General features: G+C 37.1%; 1 protein-coding gene across 15 annotated transcripts in view; it reads right to left on the minus strand.

The window, feature by feature from the left end:
* Lingo2 (leucine rich repeat and Ig domain containing 2) overlaps nucleotides 1-8,768 on the minus strand; it is a 1,160,577-nt gene that overhangs the window by 377,514 nt on the left and 774,295 nt on the right. For 14 of the 15 annotated variants that reach the window (XM_029476375.1, XM_029476378.1, XM_029476377.1 and 11 more), the window contains one exon: nucleotides 6,462-6,494. The exons of the other annotated variant lie outside the window; for it this stretch is intronic. The gene's annotated coding sequence lies outside the window, so the exon portion shown is untranslated. The remainder of the gene's footprint in view (nucleotides 1-6,461; nucleotides 6,495-8,768) is intronic. 15 annotated transcript variants of the gene reach the window in all.

Genomic DNA, 8,768 nt, shown 5'->3' on the forward strand with positions numbered 1-8,768 from the left:
GNNAGNNNNGNCCNTTGGNCTTGNNAANNTNATATGCCCCAATACAGGGGAATGCCAGGGCCAAAAGAATGGGAATGGGTGGGTAGGGAAGTGGGGGGGTATGGGGGACTTTTGGGATAGCATTGGAAATGTAATTGAGGAAAATACGTAATAAAAATATTTAAAATTAAAAAAAAAAAGAATAAGTTTTTGAGTTCTTGCAAACTATGGTTTCTATTTGTAATTGAGAATAAGAGAAAGTATCCAAGGAGCTAAAAGGGTCTGCAACCCTATAGGAGGAACAACAATATGAACTAACCAGTACCCCCCAGCACTGTGTCTTTAGTTGCATATGTCGCACAGGATGGTTTAGTCGGCCATCAATGGGAGGAGAGGCCCTTGGTCTTGTGAAGATCATATGCCCCAATACAGGGTAATGCCAGGGCCAGGAAGCAGGAGTGGGTAGGTTGGGGAGCAGGGTTGGGGGAGGGTATAGGGGGCTTTGGGGATAGCATTTGAAATGTAAATGAAGAAAATATCTAATTAAAAAGAGTTTAAAAAAAGAATAAGCTTGTGTTTCTTAAGTTGTAAACTGCCTGCAACCCCATTCACATGATGTATATTGTTGCTTTTGTTCCTTCCCTTTTTATTATATCTTTCTAACAATGTGCCACCAACTCCCCCACTTCTGTGAACACCTTATTCTCCTACAAAAAGGGACTTCAAGAGGCCAGTAGGGACTGCTTTCTCAATTCTGGACCTAGTTTGAGGCAGTCATCTGGCCAGTCCTGTGGGTACCCCAAATGCAGCATGTTTTAATTAGACAATTGTGGATTTGATATTTTTTCCTCATGACTCTCAGATTTAACATCATACCACTTTCACTTTCCTGCAGTTATTTATTTTAATAAAAAAATCTTAAAAGAACATGGGTAAATCAACATTATCATCAATTTATAAAGTGGAGAATGAAGTTCATCTACTCCAATTATACAACCACATAAAAAGAAAGGTTATCATAACATTAATTCACTTGTCACAATACCATGACTCAAGGAATATTTAGAGCTAACTGGTATAATGTTTCATAAATATATTTACATTCTTAATCTTCTTTGTCAGTAATAATTTCCCCATTTCATAACCTATATTATATCTGTGACTAAATCAAACATCAATCTCATATTCTCCTGCAGAACCAAGAACATCCTCTTAGTACATAGGAACACAAACCTCATATCCTTTGGTCTACTGCTGCTGTTTATTTGTGAGACTGAACTTCTAAACCCTCTACCTAGGCAATTTGAAGGTGGCTGTTCTGGAAGCACACTGGCAGCTTAGAACGTATTCCTTCAGCAATCTAAAGGTGTTGTATGTGTGTGCTTTGTATATATGTATATATGTCTCTGTGTGTGTATGTGTGTATAAATAAATAAATTTATTTATTTATTTATAAAATGATTTTGCTTTTGCGTTATCCTGGGGTTTATTAATTTGTAGGTCCCACTAATTTGCCAGTAGACATATCTCTATCTCTACCTCTATATCTTTATCAATCTATACAGAGAGAGAGAGAGAGAGAGAGAGAGAGAGAAATTTCATTTTCTTGATACTATTTCCCTTATCTCTCTTGGTGGAATATGTAGAGGTTTTGAACATTAGATTTTCACCTGCACAATTGATACTGAGTAGTCACAGTGTGTCATGTGTCTGTCACCTCCTTTTGCTTCCTTCTTTCTCAGGCAGCGTAGCAGATAATATTCTGTTCTGAAGTTTTATGATGACATATTTTTCTCATTTGTTGGTGGGAGAACACTGAGCCTTTGAAGTCTGGAAATTGTATCTAGGTTCAGGAAATCAGCTTGCAGTTATTATTAGTGATCATTCACCTCTGATTGCCTGCTGACCTGTTGGGTACTACAAATCCATTGTCCAGCTGAAGGTTTTTGTCTCAGTCCTCTCTCCCCTCTGGATGGTCTGTACAACCATGCTTCCAGAAAATACTTTCACTGACTTCTTATTCTTTAAGTATCACTTATTTTATTTCTAATATCTTTTGAATTTTTCTTTTTTTATTATAGTATTTTATTTTACTTGGAGAATGTGGTGTCTACCAACTTGAGGACATTAGAGTTTTTCTAATTCTTCCCCACCCCCACCACCCCAGTCTGCTGTTTTTTGTTTATACTGCTGTTCCTCTTTCATGGAAATAATTTTTCTTCATGCTTTAGAGGATCCCCATATTAGTGGAATCTACAAATTAATAAGCCCAAGTATAACCCACAAATAAAACAAAACAATCACATCCCAATGTCTATTTACTGAAAGAAGTATGTCTGTGTCGGCAGTTATTTTTCCTCTACGTTCAGAGTCTCCAGAAAAGTCTCCTGTTTTCCTGAACTCCATACATGAGACTGTCTTTTATAATTCTAAGAGCCAAGTTGTAAAGATAAGTTAAGGTCTTATTTTTCAGTAACCATACTCTATCATCCATCTATCTATCATCTATATCTTCCTCCCCTTCTATTCACCATTTTCTGGGAACCCCAGAATAGTCCTGACCAGAGTCCATCATCCTAGCCAATATTTGATTAAAGCTTGCTTAATTTTGGCTCAAAATGTAGAAATTGTCTTTTTCTCCAGATTCTCAGGTTTAGCAGAGTGAAAGAAGTCTTGAGTTAATGTGCAAGCATAAGATGAGTCCTGAATGGATGTGTATTATTACAAGGGACCAACCCCTCAGACCCACAGGAACTCACAAAACGTTTATGAGGCTATGTCAGGAAATTGGCCAACCTTTGCTCTAGTATGTATATGAATATGTTGTGATTCTAGGTTGTTGGATAGTTCATGACTCCCCATCCGAGAAAACATCCTGCTTCTGGTTACTCTGGGTGGTTAAGGGTTCTGTTTATCATTCTTATTGTATTTAAGGTTTGTGAGGAAGTGAAGACAAAAGCTATGTTAACTATAAGTGTATTCACTGTCCCATCCTTTAGTCATGTGGCCTCTACCTAGCTCTTCTGCCAATAGCTTAGCCTTGAGGCCATCACCTTACTGTTATTACAAAATCCACATAATTGCAAAATCAAGAGAGTATTATACATTTGCATAAATTTAGCATTTCTATAATCTTTTTTTATCTCTCCTTTTCTCACAGGAAAACTCATTGATGTTGCAAGATAAAATCAGAGAGGATGTAGGGAAAGAGGGAAAGGTTTAGTCAGAGAGACTAAGTTTAGCTACAGAATTATTTTAAAATGCAGAAAGAGAAGATTAATGATGACAACTAAGGATTGAAAGAATGATAGTATTTTGATGAAGATTCAAAACATTCCCAGATGGAATAATTTTGAAAGGTTATAAAAGAAATTTATGAAGGACTTGGTTTACATTATTAAACTGATCATCCATATAATGATTTTCAAAGTCTTAAGTCAATATTAATTTTTTCTTTAATTCATAGTCACTGATAATTGGTGCTTCCTTGAATGACATGCTGCATAATTTTTAGAGAAAAGGGGGTATTTATAATGTTTTAATTTATGATGTTCAGATCTCAATACAATGTTCCTGGCATGAAAATATTTAAACATCTCTAGCATGGAAATACTAACCAAATACTTTTTCAAATGTAGTAAGGACCAAAGGAAATTAGACTTAGAATTTGTAATAAAAGGAAATTAGTTTTGTAGGGTTTTTCTTTTTCTTTTCTTTTTTTTAAACAGTTTTTTCTATGAAAATAAGTCCATTCATCTGGTGTTCAGCCTTTGAGCTCCATGGCAATCTCCCAATCCTACATGGTTTCAATGGACATTTTCTTTTCTCATCACATGCACAATAGTTTAGTTGCCAAGTAATTGATGCTATGTATCAAATCATGATTTTGTGTATGCAAAGCAAATACAATGTTGCTGAGCTACACTGAAGCTGCAAACAAATATTTTATGCAAATCATTTGGACTAACTCTTCCTCAGATAGATCCTAATATATATGTGTGTAAAACAAAAATTCAAATCTAGTTTTCTTTGCTTTTGTTCTGATCACATTCAGAGATATCTGCTCACCCCTGCTGTCATTGAACATCCACAATGAATTAATCAAATCCAGTAGGCTAGAAGATGGTTAGTGTTCTTGATTAGATTTATAGTCATAATGAAACTAACTGTCAAATGTGGTAAAAAATAGAGAAAATGACAACTAAGGCAGACTGAATATAAATGGAAACTCTTCTCTTAAGTTATTGGTTTTGTCCTCAGTATGACACCCCTTACCAAAAGACTGCTGGTCCAAGGGCTTTTGACTAGATTGCCATATCTCTCCAGGCTCAACCAATTAAGCATCACTCTTCTTGCCTATGCTGTTATGTGAAGATAAGAGATATACACAGATTCCTACATTCCTTCCAAAGAAGAATAAGTACTTATTTTGTTCTTTAATATTTACTCTCCTGCTGCATCTTCAGATGTCTTATTCCTTTACTCTTTGTTAGCTAAAGAATAATTCTCAAGATCTACTAACATTCATCTATATTATACCAGTATGAAGCCCCCTTGATACTTGTTATTTCTCACATCACCAAGAAAGAGGGTGACTCCATACAGCAATAGCTATGCTGCCTTGAAGTGAGATTGAAAGTTGGCACCAAGCTTTATCTTTCTGTTTTACTATACCTTGGTACTACCTTTTCTTTCTTCAGAAAAATCAAATTATTTCCTCTATCTTAATGACAGTTATCAAAGCTTTCTACTAAGAAAGCAAAACACAAATTATGTCCATAACAAGGTATCACAATTTGATGACAATTCCCAAGTTATTTACATTTTCACATGGGATAAATATATTGTCACATAAGGAATGTATCTCTGTAGGTGAAACATGATAAATCAGGTTCATAAGAGAAATTTCCTTTAGAGAATGAAACTGCTGCCTTCCCACTGTACAATGTGAACTACAAATGTATTACAGCAAAGTAATGAGTGGTGACTGTCCCTTGCTGAGTTCTTATAGCATGATGAAATGACTTATAAATATACTGTATCCTTTAATTTATTTTAAAAAAAGTTTTATTCTTCTCTTTTCTCTACTGAGGAAACCAGGGGTATTTAGATGCTAAAGTGGTCAAAGACACACAGCAAATTAGCAGAGTTTGAATCCAAGCAGTCCATGTCTGGAGCCCCAATTCTCAACCACTGTTCACCCTCTTTCAGAGGGGCAGTTAGATCTACTGATGGTTGAGGTAACTGGGATTCCTTTTTTAAGTAAATTAATTTATAAGAACAGACTAATATGGGAGTTCCTTCTCAATAATGACAGTTGATGATGAAAGCATCTCAGATGGCAGGATGCCTGTTGAGTACTCACAGATGTTTTGGGTAAAGGATTACAGGGAATCAAATATAGTAATGAAATCTGCAAATGCTTTAATATTTATTAAAATAAAGTAATAGCAAAATCCCTTAACTAAAATAGCACTGCATCTCCACATTTAATATTAGCTCAACAACTGCTCTGATATTAATCTCTACTTATTTTGATTGATAGAAACATTTCAAGCATTTAGGTGAGTGGGCCCTGCACCTCACCCAGTTAGCACAGGAAAACTGGCTCCAGTGGTATGAGTATAGGTAATCCAGGTCAAGGTCATGAGAACATGAGAGCAAGAGGGCTGACCCCCACTCCATTGCTGGCTGCAGCACTGAGTGAGGTAGCCAGGGCAGCGATGGAGAGACTTGTCTTGCTGATGTGGGTAGTAGAGAGCTGGTGGGATGACAAGTTCAACTATAAACCAGGCCAAAATGCAGGGCTTTGAGTTGGCCTGCTCCAACATCTACCCTACCTGTGATCTGCTGGAATGTAGAAGTGTATTTAGAATTGCTAATTACTAAATTATCCTGATATGCAAACACATGTGCACAATAGTCAAAAATAACACACTTGATGGATGCTAGACATGCATAAATTAATTTTCTTATCATCACATCAAAGGGTTCAAATTATTTGAGAGTAGTCATCTGAACATAGCTGAGCAGTGTTGAAAACTCACTTACTTGTCTCTTATATCAAGTTAAATCAAGGGTCTATGATGACAGGTGAAGTTTTATTGTTAGAGATATCAGGCTACATTGGAAAAGGGAGGACATTGTTAATTTGTCAAAGGTCAGATTAAGTTTGGGTAGAAGTAAATAAAGTAGCATGGTTTTGTATGCAGTATGATAAATACATATAAAAGATGAACACAGAAGACAACTGGATGGATAGAGTAGAGAACATTGAATATTTCTGTCTATACAATATTGCCAGGTTTTTATTATTAACCTGTTCTATGCCAAAATTTATGTTGTACCTTATATACAATAGGGAGGAACGTAGAAACATAATATTCTCTGATATGTGTGAAAAGCTGAGGGTATTTCGGCTTTGCTGCTTTTGCATGTTGTTTTTTATTATTGTGTGTTCAGACATTATAAAATGTACCAACCTTGAACACTGCATTTTGCTTCTTTCATTTCATCTAGAAAATAAAACAAGAAGGAAAAACATGGTTAGGGCCAATTAAGTCAATGGAGATAGTAAGTGAGGCATGTTGTTAAAAAAATTAATAAGGTTTTCCCACTTTACCATTGACAAAGGACAACTCTTAACTGTGTAGGAAAAAGCACCTGATAAAAATTTTCAGCTTTAATAATTTAAACATGTTTTGTGCCTTTCCTGTCTTGTGATAGTTTGCTTCTGTGAAAATTTGCTGCTAAAGCAATTATGGAAGTGTTTAATAAAAAGTGATAAAACTAAGTTAATAAGCAGAAAATTTACGAGGCAGAGATGGGAGGGATTTCTGGCGCTCTCTGGTCAGCCAGTTTAGCCTTACTTAAAGAATTCCAGGCCAGCAAGACTATCTCAAAAAAAAAAATGTGTAAGCAATGTTTAAATCAACTCATGTAAGGGTGCCATGCTATCATGGTACAGTTTTTTTCCATAAATTTTGGCAAGACTATTTTCAGAGGACATTCCATTTACTCTCCTCCTGAATTCTGATCAGAATCAAGCTTTCATATCTTTCCCTACTCACAACATTACTCCACCCAACCCCTGCCTTCCTCGGTAATCAGTTCTCCTTATGGACCAAGTGATCACTGTGCTGTTTATAACTGTTCTACATTCCTTATGGAAATTGTGATTATGATGCTGAATATTCAAACTGCAAGCCACTTTTCTCAGGGAAATTGTAATTATGATAATGCAGTATTTACCCAAACAATGTGTTCAAGTCATTGTTCTCTTTGAAGAATGGGAGGTGAGAGAAAAACGTTGAAATAAATCAGCCTTTGGGATCCCAGGCATGTCTCCAGGCAAATGAACGCTGTTATTTACAATGTATCACTATCAGGTTTACATGTGTCATACTTGCAGTACACATACAATTCATAGGGATATGTCTAAGTTATATAAGTTCAACTACATCATGAAGTAAATAGTATCCTAATTTTGTAAATGAAAAGCTTGAATGTTTTGTTCAGCATCATGATCTGAAGACTTACATTAATACATATAACACCACTTTACTAATGTTCAAAATTTGCTTTTAAAAAAGTAATTAATTTATTTTGAATAAAAATAATTTGGTGGAATGAATCTCAATACTTAAGCTTATAATAATAGATACAGAAGTAAATCCCATTCTCATAATAATATTTGCACAAGAATTGCTAATAGGAGCCATCTTGGTTCCCGGATCCCACTGACACTAGTCTGGGGAGAGTGTGGACTACAGAAGCTAACAGCTTCTGAGACAGGCGGGAGCCACAGAACTTCTGAGGTAGACCCCATTTTTGGCTCCAGACATTTGGGCACATTCCCCGCCAGAGGAGAGGTGTCCACCCCTCCCGGGAGGGCTTTGCCAGAGCATCTGGGGGAGCCATCTTGGTTCCCAGATTCTGCCCAGGCAAGTCTTCAAAGGTGAGAGGGTAGACTACAGAAGCTAACAGTTTTGTGGACAGGCGGGAGCCACAGAGCTTCTGAGGCAGACCCTGTTTCAGGCTCCAGACATCCCAGCACCTTCCCTGCCAGAGGAGAGGTGTCCGCCCTGCCCTGGAGGGCTTTGCCAGAGCACCCGGGGGAGCCATCTTGCTTCCCAGATCCTGCTAGGACTAGTCTGCACAGGTGAGAGTGAGAACTACAGAAGCTAAGAGCTTCTGGGACAGGCCCTGTTTCAGGCCTTCATCTTCTGACAGGAGGCAGGTCCCAAGGCCAGATATCTGTGCACCTTCCCTGCATGAGGAGAGCTTGCCTACAGAGAATGCTCTAACCACTGAAACTCAGGAGAGAGCTAGTCTCCCAAGTCTGCTGATAGAGGCTAACAGAACCACTAGAGGAACAAGCTCTAAACAGAGACAACTATAACAACTAACTCCAGAGATTACCAGATGCCGAAAGGCAAAGGTAAGAATCTTACTAACAGAAACCAAGATCACTCACCATGATCAGAACCCAGCACTCCCACCTCAGCCAGTCCTGGACACCCCAACACACCCAAAAACCTAGACCCAGATTTAAAAGCATATCTCATGATGATGGTAGAGGACATCAAGAAGGACGTTAATAACCCACTTAAAGAAATACAGGAGAACTCTGCTAAAGAGTTACAAGTCCTTAAAGAAAAACAGGAAAACACAACCAAAGAGATAGAAGTCCTTAAAGAAAAATAGGAAAACACATACAAACAGGTGAAAAACTGAACAAAACCATACTAGACCTAAAAAGGGAAGTAGACAAAAAAAAAAAAAAAAAA

The sequence above is a fragment of the Mus caroli genome, chromosome 4 (assembly GCF_900094665.2).
Source record: "Mus caroli chromosome 4, CAROLI_EIJ_v1.1, whole genome shotgun sequence".
NCBI classification, from domain to species: Eukaryota; Metazoa; Chordata; class Mammalia; order Rodentia; family Muridae; genus Mus; species Mus caroli.